General features: G+C 43.6%; 1 long non-coding RNA gene across 1 annotated transcript; it reads left to right on the top strand.

The window, feature by feature from the left end:
- The first annotated feature begins 10659 nt into the window (after nt 1-10659).
- LOC122458976 lies at nt 10660-20724 on the top strand. Its single transcript, XR_006279359.1, has 4 exons — nt 10660-10789; nt 15549-15702; nt 18181-18305; nt 20403-20724. It is a non-coding gene; the product is annotated as an uncharacterized LOC122458976 (long non-coding RNA).
- Nucleotides 20725-21808: the final 1084 nt, after the last annotated feature.

Here is a 21808-nt window from a genome sequence, read left to right as displayed (position 1 = left end):
TATCTTAAAAATAATGAGATCTTAAATAGTAAATTTGGGGTTCTTTTGATTCGCCTTCTGGTTTTGAGCCTTTAGGATTTATGTTTTCAAACTTTTCCACAACCATGAGGGGTAGACCTAATTTTTTCTATAAAAAAAGCTGAGCTTCATGACTCCAGAAGTTTGAGGCTTTAAGAAAATGAGAAACTCACAATAAAATCATGAGAGTTGGCAATATTGTATTGTTTTCACTGAGAGTTCTAGATTCATAAGAAACACGGGGTGAACCAGAAGCAGCACAAATAGGGAGCATTTATGCAGAAATTTATGCATGCACAGGAGGATGGGAGGGTGGAGGCAGCTTGAGGGGATGATGCAGCATCCATGATCAGGCCAGGGAACAACCAGAAACTGCTGGGGCCCCCTTCTTAGCCTTAGTTGGCTAACCTACCTACCTTATTGAATCTCAATAGCTTCCCTTGCTTCACTTCTGTCTCCTTCACAGTGAACTTCTGTCTACCCCGGCAGAGACAACCATACAAGTGACAGGCCAGTTATTATATTGCACGTCTACCCTTACTACAGGCAAAATCTCCAAAATATACGTCTGCCCAACTCCGATTGATCCAAAGAGAGGGTTTCCAAAATAAGGTAGATCATATATATCCTGTAGATCCTATCTGTAAAAGGAAAACTATACACACACAGTCTACTAAAAACCCAACCCCCCCCCCGCACCACCCCATTCTCTGCAGACTCCAGGAGTCTCCTGTGCAATAATTAATTCATTCCTCCACCCACTCCAGTCTTTCACCCCAAAAAGGCAGCTCCCCTTCTCCCTAATTCTGACCCTCTCTGTGTTGCAACATGATTTTGACCAGTGCTGCAGCCAGTCTGCTAATGGTGATGACTCCAGCACTCTCTCAAATCTCAGTCCTACCTGGGGCAACAGCCCTCCCACCAACTCGCTTTGATTGGCACCCTTCCTTGAGGTAGAGCAGCCAATCAGAGCTGCTGTAGGAGGCAGGCTGAGCTCTCTTTCCCCTCATCAGTAGGGAGGAGTTTTTGGGTGGGAGGGGGAGTAGCCTACATCATTCTCCCAGGAGGGAAGGCAGAAGCAAAAAGAGTCCAACAGCTAAGAGCAGCTCTGCTCCTTCCCCTCCTGTGCAAATGGCTCAGTCTGCTTTCTGCTCCTCGCTTCTCCACCCTTGCCACCCCAGGACAGAGGAGAACCACCCACCCCTGACCTCTGGAGCTGCGGGAAGAGCAGAGGTGAGCTGGGGAGACAGGCAGATGAGGGGACTGGGGGTTGCATAATGGATGTGAGGGTGCATAATTAAGGGATGAGGGCAGAATTGATTTGGGGGCAAAACTGATGTGGGGATGAGGAGGAGACAGAATTAATGAACTAGAATTTGGCGTCTGGGAAGAAGCTGGAAGTTCTGCACCATCAGGCAGCCAGCGAGAGCTGGGACCAAATTCACCTTTGTCTATCAATTTGGAAGATTTGGCAACACTACTTGTCACAGAGACATACTGGGGATGGGCCTGGGGAGCAACGGACAGACCAAAAAAAGCACAACAATGTTTTAAAAAAAACCCTCACAATTTGGGGACCAGTCTTGAGTTTTAGGGGGTCTGACTCAAGATTTTTGAGCTTCTGGGATTGGCAGTGCTGCTCTCTTATCTTTCTTCTAGATGGGAGGTGTCAAGGCTGATTCCCCATTCTGGCACTTTGAGTGCAGAAGGTGGGGGCCCACAAGGATTAAAAAAAAAATTTTGGCCACTCCAGGCTTGTATTAAACTCCCAAGGTTACAGCTTTTCTCTGACCTTGGCTTGATAAACGCTGCCACTACCCAAGTGAAAACCTGCCTCTTGCAAATACTGGAAAAACTCACTTGGGAAGTTTTCCCTGAGGCCCCTCAGCTTTTCCTCCCCTCCCTTGGGGAAGCTGAGGAAAAAAAAAAAAACAAAAAGGGAAACCCAGCTGTTGCCACCAGCTAATTGAAAAACATATGCACAGACCTTTTAAGACACAAAACCCATCAGTTTCTTAAAAAAGGTAAATTTTATTAAAAATAAAAAAAGAAACTACATCTGGAATTTAGGCTTTTGCTAGATTTTAAAAAAGCAATTCCAAAAATTAAGCACCCAAAATAGCTGTCTTGGGGGTTCAGCTTAAAGATTACAAGCAAACAAAAGCATCTGGGGAGTTTACAAGCCTTACAGAAAATAAAAGAAATAACCCTAATCACGTCTATCTAAACATTCCCTATCCCAATGAAGCCTTCTAGGTATAAACGATGCATTTTCATACTTGGTTCAAGCTTTACACAGCATTCCAGCTGCCCCCATCTCTTCAGCCCACAGAGAACAACAGAGAGACAAAGGGAAAGTTTGCTTCCCAGCTTAAAAAGTTCTAGCCTTCCCATTGGGTCTTTTGGTCAGGTGTTTACCTGGGGACTTTTTAACACTTTACAGATAAAGCAAGCAGCCACCAAGAGGGACTTTATAGCTAACTGGCTGGCTGGGTGTCCATAAAAGGGAGCTATTCCCGCCCACGTTCATTTATATAGGAGGGCATCACCCAACTCAAGTCCACCTCTGCCTTACCCTCTCTCCTTTCATATACCATGTGCTAGGAAATAACATGAAAGGGCTCCATTCTTATTAAGCTAAATGGGCTCTTCATTAAAGCAATTTTTTGCAGACCTGCTCCATCTGGCATTTACCTTTCCTAGCCATCTGCATACAGAGAGACTTCCTGGTGCCTCTTCCAACTTCGTGCTATCTGAAAGCCCTTCCTCCAGACGTTGTGCCCACCCCTGAATTTGGAAGTCTGATTCTACTTCAAGTAGGGTATGGGAAAAGTCTGATGTTTATTTCACCCTAATCCCATAAGACTCACCCCCACTGGAATCATAGGAAACAGGGCTGGGAGAATGTGTTAGGGGGAGCTAGGAAGCAGAGAAAATAATCCTAATTCCCCTTACATACAGGGTTTGATCCTCCTGCCTTCCAGGCCTCAATACATGCTGTGGCAGCATAAGAGTGCCTCACCTGGCATAGGAAGCGGTTTGGGAGCGTGCAGGTGAGAGGCCTCTATGACCTTTCTGGGGAACTCTGAGTTGTGCAGCTGCTCCAAGGCAGCCCACATAGAGCTACCATAATTGAGAGCAGCTTCCTGGGCTGTCTGAATTGTGCTGTGGGACACTTCATCCACAGACAAATCCGGTGGCTGAACTTTGTGACTTTGTCCTGACCCATAACTATTTCACATTTGGTGACAATGTATACCTTCAAATCAGCGGCACTGCGATGGGTACCCGCATGGCCCCACAGTATGCCAACATTTTTATGGCTGACTTAGAACAACGCTTCCTCAGCTCTCGTCCCCTAATGCCCCTACTCTACTTGCGCTACATTGATGACATCTTCATCATCTGGACCCATGGAAAAGAAGCTCTTGAGGAATTCCACCATGATTTCAACAATTTCCATCCCACCATCAACCTCAGCCTGGACCAGTCCACACAAGAGATCCACTTCCTGGACACTACGGTGCTAATAAGCGATGGTCACATAAACACCACCCTATATCGGAAACCTACTGACCGCTATTCCTACCTACATGCCTCTAGCTTTCATCCAGATCATACCACTCGATCCATTGTCTACAGCCAAGCGCTGCGATATAACCGCATTTGCTCCAACCCCTCAGACAGAGACAAACACCTACAAGATCTCTATCATGCATTCCTACAACTACAATACCCACCTGCTGAAGTGAAGAAACAGATTGACAGAGCCAGAAGAGTACCCAGAAGTCACCTACTACAGGACAGGCCCAACAAAGAAAACAACAGAACGCCACTAGCCATCACCTTCAGCCCCCAACTAAAACCTCTCCAACGCATCATCAAGGATCTACAACCTATCCTGAAGGACGACCCATCACTCTCACAGATCTTGGGAGACAGACCAGACCTTGCTTACAGACAGCCCCCCAATCTGAAGCAAATACTCACCAGCAACCACACAACAGAACCACTAACCCAGGAACCTATCCTTGCAACAAAGCCCGTTGCCAACTCTGTCCACATATCTATTCAGGGGATGCCATCATAGGGCCTAATCACATCAGCCACACTATCAGAGGCTCGTTCACCTGCGCATCTACCAATGTGATATATGCCATCATGTGCCAGCAATGCCCCTCTGCCATGTACATTGGCCAAACTGGACAGTCTCTACGTAAAAGAATGAATGGACACAAATCAGACGTCAAGAATTATAACATTCAAAAACCAGTTGGAGAACACTTCAATCTCTCTGGTCACTCGATCACAGACCTAAGAGTGGCTATACTTCAACAAAAAAGCTTCAAAAACAGACTCCAACGAGAGACTGCTGAATTGGAATTAATTTGCAAACTGGATACAATTAACTTAGGCTTGAATAGAGACTGGGAATGGATGAGTCATTACACAAAGTAAAACTATTTCCCCATGGTATTTCTCCCTCCCACCCCACCCCCCACTGTTCCTCTGATATTCTTGTTAACTGCTGGAATTAGCCTACCTTGCTTGTCACCATGAAAGGTTTTCCTCCTTTCCCCCCCCTGCTGCTGGTGATGGCTTATCTTAAGTGATCACTCTCCTTACAGTGTGTATGATAAACCCATTGTTTCATGTTCTCTCTCTCTGTGTGTGTGTGTGTGTGTGTGTGTGTGTGTGTGTATATAAATCTCTCCTGCTTTTTCCACCAAATGCATCCGATGAAGTGAGCTGTAGCTCACGAAAGCTTATGCTCTAATAAATTTGTTAGTCTCTAAGGTGCCACGGGTACTCCTTTTCCTTTTTTCTTGCATCCTGAGCCTGGCACGCTAGCTTCCAGCTCATCTAGTCCTCTCCCTTTGGGATCCATCATCATGTCAGTGATATAAGATTCTGCTGCATCATCCACCTGTGTAGATGCAGGGGGCCTTGCTGGTTCTTGCTGCCTGATCATCAAGTCATAGGGAATCATGGGTTTGTAAAAGCCAAAAATAATCTCCTAGGGAGAGTAATGGATAGTGGGAAGCTGGCTGGTGCTTTATGCAACAATGACAAAAGATGTCTCTATCCCAGTCTTATTGGTCTTCGCTGACTTAGGACTTAGCTACATGAACACTTAGTTCACAGCAAACTGGGGTGTAGAGCTACCCAGCACTAGCCTGCCACATACTAAGGACTGGTCTACATGGCATCACAGTGCAGACTAGAGGTGTGTGATTTCTGAGAGTGCTCTAATGTGTTGTGCTCTAACTGCCATGTGTTTAGACCTTGCTGGCATGCTCTAAACAGTACCTAGTGTGCATTAACATCATTCTCTTTGAAACGGGAGTACATCAGTGTGAACCAGATACCTTTTAGAATGTGCCAGCAAGGTCTACACATTTTGCTTTCTAGGTTTATGTATCAACCATGCACTGTCCACTAAGGAATGTTGCAACAGCCAGAGTTGATGGCATTGTGCCAGGTATTACGTACTGAAGTTCCCAGATCTGACTTAATCCTGTAATTCCATGTATATCTGGGGTGGCCCTGGAGGTGGCACCATGTAGAGTCAGTGTGAGTACTCCTTCACACATGGATGGAGAGTTGTGAGCACGGTGTGCTTTTGTCCATCCTGGCAACATGACTGAAGAGCATGCAGCACTGCTGTTGAATGCAATGAGTGACTGGAAGGATGGCCAGATCCTTGAAAGAGTGTGACATTTTGTACAAAGTCAAAACACTTTATAATCAAAATTTGGTACTGACAGCACAAAGGTAATGCATCTAGCCACTCCAAATCAGCCTGTAAGAAAGAGAGTCCAGGTTTCTGACCATATAGCAATACAGGCACCACACAGGTATGATAGATCCTGAATTTTGTCCCAAAACAAAAAGATTTTTGTATCCATAAGAGAGAAATGGTCTTCATGCAGGAAGTATTGGCAATCTGGATATTCTTTGACAAGCAGGTCTCGAGACCATTTGAATTCTGCTTGCAGCCTAGGTGGATGAACTCAATGTTTTCCACCGTACTCAACCCCACCTGCACTGAGAGTTTTGGTGACCCAGCTCCAAGGTTCTGGACCTTGGTCTTCTGCCACGTTCAACCCCCATGTTCTCCCAGCATCTTGGAGACCTTGAAGGGCTGGGACCAGGTTTATAGTCAAAATGTATATTCAAACAGTTTGTGAATCCATCTCCACAGGCATTCTTTGAGCTTGTGATTCTTAAGAAGCCACTGCAGGACACAGTTGTCTGTGGACATGATGAATTCCGTATCTAGTATATATGGACAATAGGCATTGTGGACATCCGCTACAGAACTGGACTGTCTGGCTATAGTGTAATACTTGATTTCTCTTTTTAAATTTGTGATGTCCAAAAGCCACCACTCTGTCTAATCTGTTGAGTCATCTCCATTGGCCTCCCTCCTACACATCTCTATTTGTGTGTTTTATTAATGTGGGATGATTTTGGCTGCTATGTTTTATTTACACTTGGTTTAAAGGGGTGGGAGGAAACAGCAGCTACAGGAATCAGTGGGGACTGACCTCAGTCATGTGACAAGGGACAGGAAATTAAAAAAAAATAGGCTCTCTAATGAGTCACATCTTTGTTACAATCGGGGTGGCCCAGAGCTGCTGTGGAACAGCAGCTGCTAGACCCAGTCCTGCTGCTGCTGTGTTAGTAGTGTTGGTTGTGACGGAGTTAAGGGAGCTCATCCCATAGACATTCCTGTCAGGTGGGGATAGAATGTGCCTGCATCACAATAAAGTGGCAGCTCCTGAAACAATCATGCCTGGCCCCTTCTAAGGGCTTATTTTCTAAGATCCTTAGGTTTTCCTCCATTGTTTCATTCTGGGACCACAGTTCACACCTGCTTTCCCCTCAGTTATATGGGGTCACTATAGGATCCTCATTTACTGGTAGGGTTGGATGAAGTCACCCTCCTAAATCCTTTAGTGGGTCCGATTCTCTTCTGCATTGCATCTTGGGTCGTCACATATCTGTCTCACTGACTACTGTAAATATGGGCTTAATCATTTCAAATTTGTTTTCATTTTGAAATATGTCATTGATCTATGTTATCAACAGTGTTTATGTAATAGGCAGCTCGATCAATTATTTTGTTACAATTAAATTATTGCCTTTCAGTTACAAGTCTTGCATTTGCATAATGGAAGTTAATGATATTAAATAAGAAAGCCCTGAGTTGATGTGAATGATCTCGCTTACATTGCTGCGTTTCTTGCTTGTAATGACTGTACAAAGAAATCTTAAACACTGTTGTACAATCCCTGATTAAGGTTATGTAGCCTGATAGATTTTAATTCTGGCTTTAATAACTTGAACATTTACTACTCCTATTTTTTAAAAACAGGTAGCCAATTATAATCCTTGTTTTAGGATGTTACACTCACCCATCACTTTTTTGGCACAATCCCTATAAGGGAAGAAAATAAAACCAAAAAGAAGATGCCTACAGCCACTGAAGACTGCCTGCGGTACTGGCACTACATTTGGCTAATGGTCAAAACATCAGCAACAGAGAATGCTTTGGACACTGTGTTGCATTAATCAGAGCATATTTAGGGAGCTGTATGAAACATCTATGCCAAATTGAAATGAAAATGGAAAGATTTCATGAAATATCCTTGGTGTATCTCCCTGTTGACCAGTGCACGTTGCCCCACATTTACTGTTGCCTTGGACCTTAGCCCCATCTATCACATAAGTAAAGATGACGCTGCAGGGAATGTACTGCATGTACTGTTTTAGGTGTTTGCAATAGCATCAGTGATTACAGAGGAGATTATGTAATCTTTAGCTAAAATTTTGGTATGTAGGAGAAAAAAATGGTTTTTAAATTATTTTATTTGGAAATGGAAATGTATTTGTAATACCAAGTCATTAGCAAAAAAGTAGGCATCTTAAACAGTATTAAAATTATTACTAAATATTGCAATTGGAATTGGCTTTTCTGTTGCAAGCAACTGCTCTCTTAATGGCAAACCATCTGCAAAATTTGCATACTGTTCCATACCCAAACTGACTTGATACCAGTGAAACAAAACTGTAACAACGATAACAAAAAAGATATTAAAATGTAAGGGAAAATTTATGGTGGTAACAATTTGAACTATATAGGTAAGCTTATCCTCTAAACCACTTTTGACCTCAGACTGTAACTCCCAATTAAAACAAAAAAAAAAAAAGATGGCAATTGACCAATATTGGAACCAAATTAACCAAATATCTAGAATTTGATGTACTGGTATCATCCTGCAAATCTGTTGTCTCTCTTTTTTTAGATTACTAATAAAAACTTCAGTAGTTCCTTCTTTCTTTTACTAGGAAGGGATATTAGTTGGTTTATATTGGCTCACTAAAGAGCCATGAGTGGCTCCATTACATTTATGTTGCTCAACCTGTGATTTTAGCTTCATCCATCTCTATGAGGCTCCACGTGAAGTTCTGGTGGAGTCTATCAGTTTGAATGAAGATCTTCTTGCCCTGTGGAGAATTGGTTACAGGAGCTCTCGCCATATGCCTAATACATGTGAGACAGCACAGGTAACATAAACAAATGGACCAGAGCAGCCAGGATACGTCTTCATTCCTCTAGGTGGCCAGGAAGTGATACAACTGGGAGAAGAAAGAGAACCACACACCCACTAAAAAGTGACAACATCTGCGAAAATCCCTGGTTTTATCTCCCATAAATTCTGAATTTTCTGATTTGCTCAGCATTTTATCAAGGGCTGTAGCTACCACTTGGTGAACAGAGGTACAGGTGATGTGGGGCATCAAACAAAAGGAAAGGTGGGTTCCTATATATCCCCATTTTCACAGACAATGTTATGTTCTAAATGGGTTGGATTATGGGCTGCTGCTATGTGGGGCAGATTGTTGAAAGCGCTGATTTTATTTGATCAAGGTCTTTGTTTTAATGCTATGATGTGTAAGTATTAAAAGGGTTAAAGCAGTAATTAGCCCCTCAGTGTCTAAATATATAGTAAAAAGAAAAGGAGTACTTGTAGCACCTTAGAGACTAACAAATTTATTTGAGCATAAGCTTTTGTGAGCTACAGCTCACTTCATCGGATGCTCATGAAAGCTTATGCTCAAATAAATTTGTTAGTCTCTAAGGTGCCACAAGTACTCCTTTTCTTTTTGCAAATACAGACTAACATGGCTGCTACTCTGAAACCTAAATATATAGTAAAAGTGATATCCTCTCAGTGGCATACAACAATCTTATGATTTTAGGAATACCTATTTATTATCTCTTAGGAACTATTTATGGGATTTAGTACATCTCAAACATTACATTTGTCCATTATACCTCTGTTGAGAATGCACTGGTTTGCTTTTTTTAAATCAATCTTCTTTGGGCTTTCTATCAGTTTGGATGTTTAACAGAACTGTTGAATGCATCCATCTCGATGAATTCTAACATGGGAATTACTGATAGAAAGGAGATGCAAATATATTAATTCTCATCTGTGAATAACTAAATCATTTGACAAAATTATAACTTTTACTGGTTCTTGAATATCATAGTATTCCAGAGATATGCTGGAAGTCTTTTTAAATTTCTGTGATTTCTAAAAATTAAACCCAGTGCAAATTCTACAATTTCATTCTCTTTGACAAATCTGTCTTCAGTTCTGCACATGTATATCCAGAAATAGGAACAATTTAAGCACTGTAATAAGGGCTATTATTCTGCCACAGTCCATATCTCTGATATATGCCTTCCATGTGTACAATGGCAAATCCGCGAAAGGAGACATGATTTGGCACAAAGTGAGTGGTTTAGTCCAAACTCTGAAAATAGTCATATGCAATTATCTGAAACATTTTTCAGAGTAGCAGCTGTGTTAGTCTGTATCTGCAAAAAGAAAAAGGAGTACTTGTGGCACCTTAGGGACTAACAAATTTATTTGAGCATAAGCTTTCATGAGCATCTGATGAAGTGATCTGTAGCTCACAAAAGCTTATGCTCAAATAAATTTGTTAGTCTCTAAGGTGCCACAAGTACTCCTTTTCTTTTATCTGAAACATGTTGATCTCAAGACCATTTTGTAAACCAAAATGATGTCAATTTTACAGTAGCTGGAATATGTTGTGTGTAAAGCTGATTAGATAGAATACCAACAGGTAGCTGTCTGCTACATGAATTTTTACATGGCTTTCATCTAAATTAGAAATCTAACAGCAAAATCTATCATGTAGGGATGTCACCTGGATTTGTGATACTCCTTTGAGGCCTTTGGGTTCAGAAACTAATGACTGGATTACACATGGCAATTCACAAACTCTGAATTATTACACCATAATTCAAACTATGTCAAGTCTGGTTGCTCAGTTTTAATATGTTTTATGTATTAATAAATAATGCACAGATATATTAATACAAGTTACTAATGTAAATGATAAATATTCCTTACGTTCTACTGGTTCAGAACACAATGTATGTGAAAATGTTATAGAATAGAACTTGCTTATGCAAAAAAGTAGTGCAATACATATTAGTCAGCTGTATTTTATTGCTGGGCTGCATGACTAATATTTAATTTTTTTTATATATATATATATATATATATATATATATATATATATATATATATATATATATGGTATCCCCCAGTCATGGAAGAGGGGTCTATTGTGCTCAGCTCTGTAGAAATACAGAACAAAAAGATGGTCCTTGTACCGAAGAGCATTGCAATCTAAGAAAACCAGATGGTGGTGGAGGAAGCACAAGGTAACAATGAAATGGTCATGATCAGTGCGGTAAGCAGTGGTCACAGCACACTCCCTGCATAAGCTTTATATAATTTTTGATATAAGAAATTAAAAATATGAAGTTCCAAATGGAGGCAAGTATTATATATCTTGTATTTCCTGCTCATACATGCAGTCGCTAAAACTATTTCAGATGCAGGTTGTTGCTTCTCATCTAGGCCAGCTCCTAGCTAGAACCCCCAAGCCACTCCGGGAACAAACCCTAGCCTGGGAGTGTGCAACAACCATCACCTCTACACCAGCCCAAGAAATTGCTCCATACCATACCTGGCCCAAACTTGCAGCTGTATCCATTCCTAACCTGATTCACATCCAGTTCCACCACATGCCCATTCCTTAGCCTAAACTGAGTCTATGAACTCACACCAGCTTCTATCTGAGCACGAGACTGAATTTACCCTATGCCAGCCTGAGCTTGAGCCCACAGGCTGAATCCAGTACTCACCGTAGTCAAGGCTCAAGGGTTAGGTTTAATAGTAGATCAGAGGTTCAAGTTACAGATAGTATTGGTGCCAGTTTGTGACCTGGGGTTAGGATTAGGTTTGGCACCAGCTAGTGGAGTTGGACTCAGGTAAATGTTGCGGCTGAGTTGTGAAATCAAACTAGGGTTAGTTTTGGTGACAGTTCATTCGATCATGTTACTATATGGACCATTTTGAGGGCTAGAGGTGAGGGTGGGTGTGACAGGTTGTCACCCCTGGGGTGCAGTTTGGGAGCCATGGGAACCACTGCACCCCTTTAACCTCCCAGCTGGCCTGGCTTTTCCTCCACTGCTCTGTTGGTGACTCACAGCCTCTTCAGGTCCTGTGGTCATTCAACATGACAGCAGGTGGCGCCACACACCCAAACTGAGGTACCAGAGTGCCTTACTCAAAGACAGGCAGGCAACAACAGCCAATTTCCTAGCTCCGCCACCCTGGACCCTTGCTGGGTATAAACCCAAAATTGTAGCATCTTGCACTGCACAAGGATCTGTAGAATGTAAGCTCATAAAATTCATCTTCCCCTCAATGTGGGAAGGATATGCACAATACGCATGTGTTAACCAAGCTGAGATTTTCCCCCCCCGACACTTCGCTCAAAGGCAGAGGTGAAAGCAAGCCGGTACGCCCTGGTATGGCATACCAGCAAGAGCCGGTGCACCGTAATGGGGCAGCCCGGCTTCCCCAGGGAGCAATTTAAAGGGCCTGGCATTCCCAGCAGTGGCTGGAGCCCCAGGCCCTTTAAATTGCCTCCAGAGACTCACTGCTGGAGCCCTGGGGTAGCGGTGGCGGGGCTCCGGCAGCTATTTAAAGGGCACGGGGCTCCCCTGCTTCTACTACTCCCCTGCTACTCAAGGGCTCCAGGGGCTATTTAAAGGACCAGGGCAGCAGAGGCAGTTGGAGTCCTGGCCCTTTAAATAGAACCCAGAGCCCCCACTATCACAGGGCTCTGGGGGCTATTTAAAGGGCTTGCGGCTCCCCTGCTTCTACCACCCGGGTCCTTTAAATAGTGCTAGAGCCCTGCCGCTTCCCCAGGGCTCCGGCAGCTAATTAAAGGACCAGGGCAGTAGAAGCAGGGGAGGCCCTGGGCCCTTTAAATAGCCCCCGGAGCCCTGGGCTGCTGCTGCTATCCCAGTGGGGGTGGGGGGAAGGGAGGTCCTTTAAATAGTGCTAGAGCCCTGCCGCTTCCCCAGGGCTCCGGCAGCTAATTAAAGGACCAGGGCAGTAGAAGCAGGGGAGGCCCTGGGCCCTTTAAATAGCCCCCGGAGCCCTGGGCTGCTGCTGCTATCCCAGTGGGGGTGGGGGGAAGGGAGCGGACACTTACCTTACAGGGTGGACTGGGGCTGGCTCTGACCCCCTCAGCCCCACCCCTTCCAGGGGCCAGAGCTGGCCCCAGCATACCGGTAAGTCACTCGACTTACTTTCACTTTTGTGCTCAAAGGTACACTGATTTAGATAAAACAAAACCAAGTTTATTAACTACAACAAGATAAATTTTAAGTGATTATAAGTGATAGCAAACAGCTTGAAGCAGATTACCTCTTAAATAAATAAAATTGCAATCTAAGCCTAAAATACTAGAAAGATTGAATATGAATTAGCAATTTCTTACCCTGACTGATGATACAAGCAGGCTTGCAGATTCTCAAGGCACAAGCTGCACTTGCTTTGCAGCTTGGGCTCCCCACCCCCATTCCAAGTCCTTTTCTTTCAGAGCTTCTCTAAGGTTTTGAGTTGTGGGGGAGTGAAGAACTACAGATGACGGCACTCCCTGTTTTATTTAGGTTTTCCATAGGGCCGGAACCTTTTGTTTCAAAAATGTTCCCAGCCCAGTTTGTGGAAAAATACAGCTACTCAAAATGGAGATCAGTGTTATGTGCTCTGGTCATATGTCCTTGCATGCCCTGCTGAATTATAACAGCCATTACTTATAGGCTGTCTGGCGCATTCTCAGGAAGACTCACCAGGTGGGGGATAAGCTTGTCTTAAGGCCTACTGTTTTTCTGAATGGCCCATTACCCTGAATAGGCCCTTCGCAACCAGCTGTCTAGCCTGGAAGCATTTTGCCTAGTGGGTGTCACCCAGGTGTAACCACATTTGAAATACAGATACATAGTCGATATTTATAACTTCAGATACACAAATGATACATGCATACAAATAGGATAATCATATTCAGCAAATCATAACTTTTCCAATAACATCTTACGTGACCCATCTTGTACAAAATGCATCATAATTATGCCATACTCATATCATATCAATATTACCATGATGAATATGGGATGTAGTGTCACAGTGGGGTTGGGTCCCATTCTAGGTTTGGGCTAAAATCTGGATTGTTCTGGCTTGTGAGCCTAGGTGAAGGTTGGCATGGGGAAAATTTGTGGGCCTGGGCTTTTGGTTTTGTGAAAGGGACATTTTTACCAGAAAGTCATTAAAAAAAAATTCAATCATCTCTACTTAGGTACTTTTGAAAACGTCACAAGGTACCTGTCTGCTTCTCTAGGCTACTACATACCTTTGAAAATCTGGGCCTACTACCTCTCAGGGTTCCGAAGCTTGGGCTCCAGCCTGAGCCTGAACATCTACACTGCAATTAAACAGCCTTTTAGCCCTAGCCCTGGAAGCCTAAATCAGCTGGCACAGGCTAGCTGTTTGTTTTTAATTGCAGTGTAGACATACCCTAAAGTGGCATTGGTGAGAGCAATGATCTCTGCTGAAAACTTTAACTGTGGAAACAGCCTATGGTGCCAAATATTATGCATTGGAATAACAATATGCTTGAGGTAATCAGTGTTTTTCACCAGATCTTCAAACCTCATAATTAGGATATACTGTGGCAGCCGCTCTCAGTTTATGTGATTGGAAAGCCTATTTGGCATAGGGATATCTTAGTATTAATTAGGAGACTGTAATGAAATTTGTTGAGTGTGTTCTCTAGTGTGACTTTCTGGCTGTCTAAGAGACCTCAAAACACATTTTGTTGTTGTCTTTTTGTTCAAGTGGCAAGTGTTCCTCCTTACAAGTGGTTCTTCCCATTTAAAAAACATCTTTTTAATTGCTGTGTTTAGTTTGGATTGCCTTATGTGGAAAAGGGGGGAATGTAACTTTGAGATTATGCAGTTATAACATGTAATGTTATTGTAACTTGATATCATCCATATATGTATTTTACCATGATGATCATCTCTGCATTATGATTGTAACCAGATGTTGAAATTTTCCTAAAAAACATTCCTAACAAAAAAAGATTGCTTTTAAGCATCACCATGGTAGACTCAGTCAGGGATTTCACCTTTTTCCCCCACCACCTTTTGCAATTCTGATAAATCCTACCTCAGAGTTAGTGTCTCAGATTGTTTTTTCAGAGGAGGGAATCCACAATTACCCATTTCCCCCCCCCACTGTGTTGTGAAAATTGAATCACAATTTAAAACAGAAAATAAACATCACCAACTGAATATTAATAGACCAGATGCTAAAAGCCCTCTTGACAAGATGAGCCCCTTTCATTCAGAGAGCAAATTGTGCCAAACCTAGATATTAGATCAGAAATGATAACTTCCTTTTAATGTGTAACTATGTAAGCATTTTGATTTTCACTTACCATCATTTGCTGCCTCCAAAGCAAAATGAGAAATGATAGAAAATTGCTATGACTTTGACGTGTAAGCTATGAGTTTGCTGCATCTTGAGCTTAATATAAATCTACATTTAAAAGATGAATCGTATTTAGAGCTGCTTAAAACCCCATCTTAAATTGACTGTCTTATCTGTCTTAGCCAGAAGTACGTTCCTTCACATACAAATGGAGGTGCCTCTGTCTGCTACAGCTACACTGATCTCAGAATGTTTGTGATTCAGTGTTCATAGTAATTGTCACAGTGCCGTGCATGAACTGAAATGCATTTTCTGTACAATGAGACAGGCATTATTATTCATAATGAGCTATATTTAAATGAGAAGGAATAGTTTTTCATTTAATTTAATAGTTCTGATTTATAAAAAGCTTCTTTTTAATTCCCCCAAATTAACCACCCCAATAAAAAAAGTTTCAGCCTCATTCTGTGTGGAGGAAATAATTTGGTACAATGTGCTATTATACTTTAAAAGCATTTCTTTTTGATCAGGTATCCCACATTTTCTTCTGGGTTTTAGAGGAAAACCCTAGGCATTTAATTAAAATAGATTCTCTCTTTTTCCTTAGAGCCTAAAATTTATTTTCTGTTTTAGATAACTTAATCTGGGACCCAGCTTCAAACTTCAGAGCTTTTTACAGATAAAATGGGAGTCCATGGATCAATGCACATGGACAAATGTCTGCACCACTGAATCTGAGCAACTAAAAGCATCATTGTGCAAAAAATAAAAGCCCTGACTCATGGAGGTATGTTTGAAAATAAATTTAAAATTTAAAAGGTTATATCAGAGGTTCTCTTATTTTTTCATAGTATGGTTAATATCTTAACAGAGATTTTCTTGGGGACACTTTCCCTCCAATTTGCAGTTGCATAAACCACCTCGATTCCTGTTAATGAATACATAACATCCCTGTGGCAACTAAAGCAATTGCTTGCATGGAAATTAATATTAGGAAGGATTTTTATGTATTTTTATCTTCTTGTGATGTAATTTAGCAGATGAAAATAAGAAAGAGAATTCATGTAAATTGACCAGTCAGCTCTTCACAGACCACAAGCAATTGCTCCATGGATAGTTGAGAACCGAAGTCTTAGATAGATAAAGAGATGGATAACTGTCTTCTATATCAGCATACATGCTTCTTTATAGCCCAATTCTGTCACCCTTACTCGTGCTGAACAGTATCTTACTCCTGGTTTTCTCACTGGGTGATCCTCATCCCTGCTCTGGCTCCTTTACATCACATAAAATGGCCAGAGTGGCATAAATGGTCCCTAAAAGCCCCATATCTGGCTGGGAAAGAATTCCCTTGGTGCCTGCACTGCAGAAGACGGCTGTAAGGTTGCCTTTCAAGGACCCCATCATAATCCCTGGTGTCGGGGACATGATGGTGGCAGAGCTGGAGGCAGGAGGATTGTGTCAGGGCTAGGGCTGCAGCACATACAGCTGCACAGACTCTGGGCAGGGCTGTGGCCCATAGGGCAGCTCTGGGAGACAGCCGTAACTTAGGCAGGTTGCCTGGGCTGTCAGAATTATGCTGGGGGCCTCTCCAGCCCCGGGAAGAGCCCAGAATCAAGAGGGCACAAAGGTGTCTTAAAAGTCACCTCAGCTATGCCATTGCTTAGGGCTGCAAGGTCTCTGCCATGCCTACACTTTGAGCTATGTGTGTGATTCCCAGCTTGAGGAGCTGTACCCGCGCTAGCTCTGATTGAGTTAGTATGCTGAAAATAGTGTGTAGTCACGGTGGGGTGAGTGGAGGGAGGGGCTAACTGCCGGAGCACATGTCTAGTGTCTTGGACAGGTATGTACTTGAGGAGGCTAGCCCCTCCCACCACTTGCGCTGTTGTAGCTACACTTTGATCCAGCTAATCAGTGATGAGCTGCCAAAATCTTAACAACTGGTTCCCTCCTCACCCCACGAGGAGGTCGTTGCCAACTCCTGCCCCATCCAACCCCCCCGCATTCCTTGATGCCCCCCCAAGGACCCCTGCCCCCTCCACCCCCATCCCCTGTCCCCTGACTGCCCCCAGAACTGGGCAGGAGGGTCTCGTGGGCCACCGTAGTGGGTACCCACCCCACCCCTAACAGCCAAAGGCTCCTGCCGGGGGGCGAGGTGGGGAGTCCCAGAGGCGCTTACCTGCGGCAGCTCCCAGGAAGCATCAGACAGGTCCCACTGGCTCCTAGGGTTGGGGGAGTGTAGCTGGGGGAGCAGGGGGAACGGCCGCTCCCCCTCTGATCGCATCAAAAGTGGTGCCTTAGGCGCTGCCTCCCTGGGTCCTCCGGGGCTGGAGCACCCACCGGCAGCTCCCCACCCCGCGCCCGGCCCCAGCTCACCTCCGCTCTGCCTCCACCTCCTTCCCTGAATGCACTGCCCCACTCTGCTTCTCCACGCCCCCCCCGTTCCCCGGCTTCCCGCGAATCAGCTGTTCGGCAGGAAGCAGGGGAGGACTGAGAAGCAGGCCGCGGCTTCACACTCAGGCCAAGGGTGATGGAGGTGAGCTGGGGCGGGGAGCGGTTCCCCTGCGCCTCCCCCAGGTTACCTGCTGCGGTGCGGGTGGCCCTCCTCGCGCCCCACCCCCCGCCCCAGCTCGCCTCTGCTCCGCCTCCCTGGGCCTGAACTGGAAGCCACCGCTTGCTTCTCAGCCTGCCCTGGCTTCCCACGCCAACAGCTGATTCACGGGAAGCCTGGGGGCGCGGAGAAACAGAGCGGGGCAGCGCGTACAGGGGAGGAGGCGGAGGTGGAGTGGAGGTGAGCTGGGGCCAGGGGTGGGCCGGGGAGCTGCCGGTGGGTGCTTTGCACCCACCAAATTTTCCCCTTGGGCACTCCAGGGCTGGAGCACCAGTGAAGTCAGTGCCTAAGGCGCCACTTTTGGCCGGTTAAATTTAGAAGCCCTTTTAGAACCGGTTGTCCCTTGCAGAACAACTGGTTCTAAAAGGGCTTCTAAATTTAACAACCGGTTCTAGTGAACTGGTGCGAACTGGCTCCAGCTCACCACTGCAGCTAATGCTCTAAAAATAGAGCTAGCCCGGGCATGTCTCCTTGGGTTTGGGTTCTCTCACACACACACACCCAGCTTGAAGTGCAGATATACCCTAAGAGGCACAACTGAGAACCTGCCCATTGAATTACTGGGATGACTGGAAGAGAGATTCTGACCCTTAGGAAATGATTTATCTGTGAGTTGTCAACTGTTTAGAAATATTGTATTTGTCTCTGTTTCAGTGATGTTGCTATTGTCTCTTTCAATAAAGTTTCCTTTTTAACGATGCTTCCCAACAGCAGAACTGGTCTGATGATGCAGAGCAGGCTTTTGGCATTTGGAAGTATTGGAGTGTCAAATGTGTAAGGTAAGTTTTTAAAAAGGGGCTTAGAGGTGGCTTCCTGTATGGTGTTGGCATAGTGTAAGGTGAAGAGCTGAATGCTGTAGGAAGGGATGAGGTGCAAAAAGCAGTAGCATCTTGTAAGGGACCACTGGGTACCGTGGTAAAGAGCCACTTAGAAAGCAAATACTTAGGTAATTCTAGTTACTGGATTTAGCATAGGATATAGCCTTCTTTTTGGCAGAACTTCACAGCAGCATAAATCCACAGGGAGGCTTCTCTAGTATCTGCAAGTTCAGCTCCATTAGGCTTAATCGCCTTAGTGAGAATTACAAACCTCCCCCATTTGGAGTTCAAGAGTAAGTGAACAGGCCTGATAACTGGGAGCTGCAGGTAGCTAGCTACACTACAGCTCAGAGCAAACACTGTAGAGAGAGGACTGGAAAACCACTCAGTGCTTTAACACAACACAATAGGCTAATGCTGCAGGCAACTATCCATCTTTAACTCCTGCTCACCCTCGAGGGGCGAGCTGTATACTAAGGTAGAGGTAAGGAATAAACGCACTTCGGAGCTAATAAAAAGTCAGAGAGCATCACAATATGTGCTCCTAAAAGATTAACCCAAGGAAACATGGGACATGAGACATCCTCTTATCTCCTGGGAACTCATGTGCTTTAACTTGTGTAAATTGAGGGGGAAGAAATTCCACAGAAATAAACATAGGTGCTGGAACTAGGGGTGATGCGCACCCTCTGGCTTGAAGTGGTTTCCATCATACACAGGGTTTACAGTTTGGTTCAAGGGCTCTCAGCACCTCCACTATACAAATTGTTCCAGCGCCTGTGGAAACAAATGAGGTAAACACTGGAGGTGTGAGAAGAAATGTAAACCAGAGATTCATTTAGCCTGCCAATGAATGGTCTTTAGTAGGAAAAGCTTGGAATAGAGCAACAAGCCACAACAGAGTGTGTTTCAGAGTAGCAGCCGTGTTAGTCTGTATTCGCAAAAAGAAAAGGAGTACTTGTGGCACCTTAGAGACTAACAAATTTATTTGAGCATAAGCTTTCGTGAGCTACAGCTCACTTCATCGGATGCATTCGGTGGAAAACAGGGAGTGTATTACCCAGTGACAGGTGTGCACCTCATAGCCCTTGAAGAAGTGCACCAGTAGCCTGCTTATGTATGCTCTGCTGTGTCCTATTAAAATCAGGATCTTTAATATTATATTTAATGTGAAAAAGCCTTTTGAAAGTCCAGTTGTGGGAGTTTTATACAGCAATAACTTTCCCTGGGCAGAACAGTTCCTAGCAGAAGGCTATGAGCAAAGATTATTAACCATCCCTCTTTCTTGACTATTTAGAGTATATTAATCCTTTACCACTTTTCAGCCACCTGGGCGACGTGGATCCCTTCTCCTCTGAGTCTGGCTGCATGGCCAGCAGGACTCTATGGCCCAGAATCTATTTTCAACTCATTTGCTGAAAACAAAACTCTGTGGCCACAGGACTATCAACAGCTGCCTGCAGAGTATCTGGGATGATGGGAAAAGGGGGCAGTTGAAAACTGTGTAACCCTTACCCTTTCTCCCTTAACAGTTCTCCTTTCTCCACTTCCCCTTCCCCAGGGCTCCCTCCACGTTTCTCCTTCTTCTGCCTTCCCCTCCTTCCACATAGTGGTGCTTAACTAAAAAGCAGGCTGGCAGCTTCCTGATGCTGCTGAGGTGCAGGAGGAGGCCTTAGTTTGCTCTAGAAGCATTGCAGCAGAAGGAGCACGGGCAGTGGAGCCTCAGAGGAAACCAATGCTTCCCCCTGCAGCTCAGCTACTGAGCTCATCATTGCCCGGAAGCACCTAAGCTGGGGAAAGGGAAGGAATGGAAAAGGAAGGAGAGAAGAAGCCCATGCAAAACCCCTAAATGTGCTGGATACAGAAGAGAAAAGTTATAAAGGCTTATCAAATTATAAAGGTTTATCAAAACATGTTTTACATTTAAAACTAATTTATTTGTTAAACTGAGGAAGTACGTGTTGTTAGTGAATTGGACTGATTGTTTCTGGTCACCATGTCCTTCAAGATTATAGAACTAGTAGATCTCATCCTCTTTCACCTAATTTTGATTCATAGATTGGAAGAAGAAAACAAGCTTTCCTGCTTTTTTCAAATCCCAATTGGTTTCTTAACTTTGAATGAACTGGTCATTTAACTGAACTAGTTGAATAAAACTGAAATGAAGAAAATAATTCTCTCAGCACCTGCAGAAGAGACGACTGCTGTCAAAAGTTCGTTTAGCCATTCAACAAACTCTGGTTGCAGGTGTTTAGCCAGTGACTTTCACCAGTTCAATGATTTGACTTCCTTTAAAACTTGGCAGATAATATATACTGCTTAATATTTTTTAAATTTAATTTAAATGTTTTAATAGATTACAAATTTAGGCCTTTACTTAGGTTGCCATAATTTCAAATAGATTTATTTTAAAAATAAACCTGCATTTAATCTAAAATTAAAAATCCAATTTAAATAAAAACAATCCAATTTAAATTAAAAATCCTTTTATTATCTGTTTTTAAATCATAGATTATCATCACCCTGAATATCTGGAAGTTGAACCCAGATAAATTCAGACTGGAAATAAAGTGTACATTTTTAACAGTGAGGGTGACTAACCACTGGAACAAGTTACCAAGGATCTCTATTACTGGAAACTTTTAAATGAAGATTTAATGTTTTTCTAGAAGCTATGCTCTAGTTCACATAGGAATTATTTTGGAGAAATCCTATGGCCTGTGTTAATACAGGAGGTCAGACTAGAAAATCACTATGGCCCTTCTGGCGTTAGAGTCTATGAATATATGCATTTATGAACATTTGTGATTTCATTGTGAGTCTTGTTATAGTTGGTGTTTTTCTAATAACCCAGTTCCTGGAGCCATGTGAGTGTGTGGGAATCTCAGCTTTCATTTAAACAACAACAAAAAAGGAAATTTCTAGCCCTTGTGGTTGTGGAGAAAAATAGAAAAATGTGAGCCAGCAGAAGGGAAGTAAAGAGACCCTGCAGTTATTGCTTTTAATTTTTTTTTTTTAGAGCCAATCTCATGGTTTGGGGGGCCTGACTCATGATTTTTGAATGCTTAGAGCTGGCAGTATTCATGTAAATCTCTCTATTAAAGTGAGAGATTCTTTCTCCTCTTCCCCATTTGCTTTTTAACTTTTTACTTATTTAACAATAAAGCGCACGGGGCTTTTTCTCTTGCTGATGAGGTCCCAGCTTTCTGAGGAGTTGGTGGACAACTCTGACATCACCAAAATGGCCCAATCAGCCACACATTACATGCTTTTGAACCATCTGTGTCTAGAACCAGACGAATTATTGTTTAACCCCTCTGGCAATTTTGGTACTGATTCCTATTCCTCCACCTTCTGGCTCTAGCTTTTTCCAATGTCAGCTGATCCCTGGCACCTCTAGGCTTGACAGTTCATAGCCCCGACACTTCTGGGCTCCTGGCCAGCAGCCGCCATTCTCCGGCCAC

Source organism: Dermochelys coriacea, chromosome 2 (genome assembly GCF_009764565.3).
Source record: "Dermochelys coriacea isolate rDerCor1 chromosome 2, rDerCor1.pri.v4, whole genome shotgun sequence".
Taxonomy (NCBI): domain Eukaryota; kingdom Metazoa; phylum Chordata; order Testudines; family Dermochelyidae; genus Dermochelys; species Dermochelys coriacea.
This window is presented reverse-complemented; position numbering and strand designations above follow the sequence as displayed.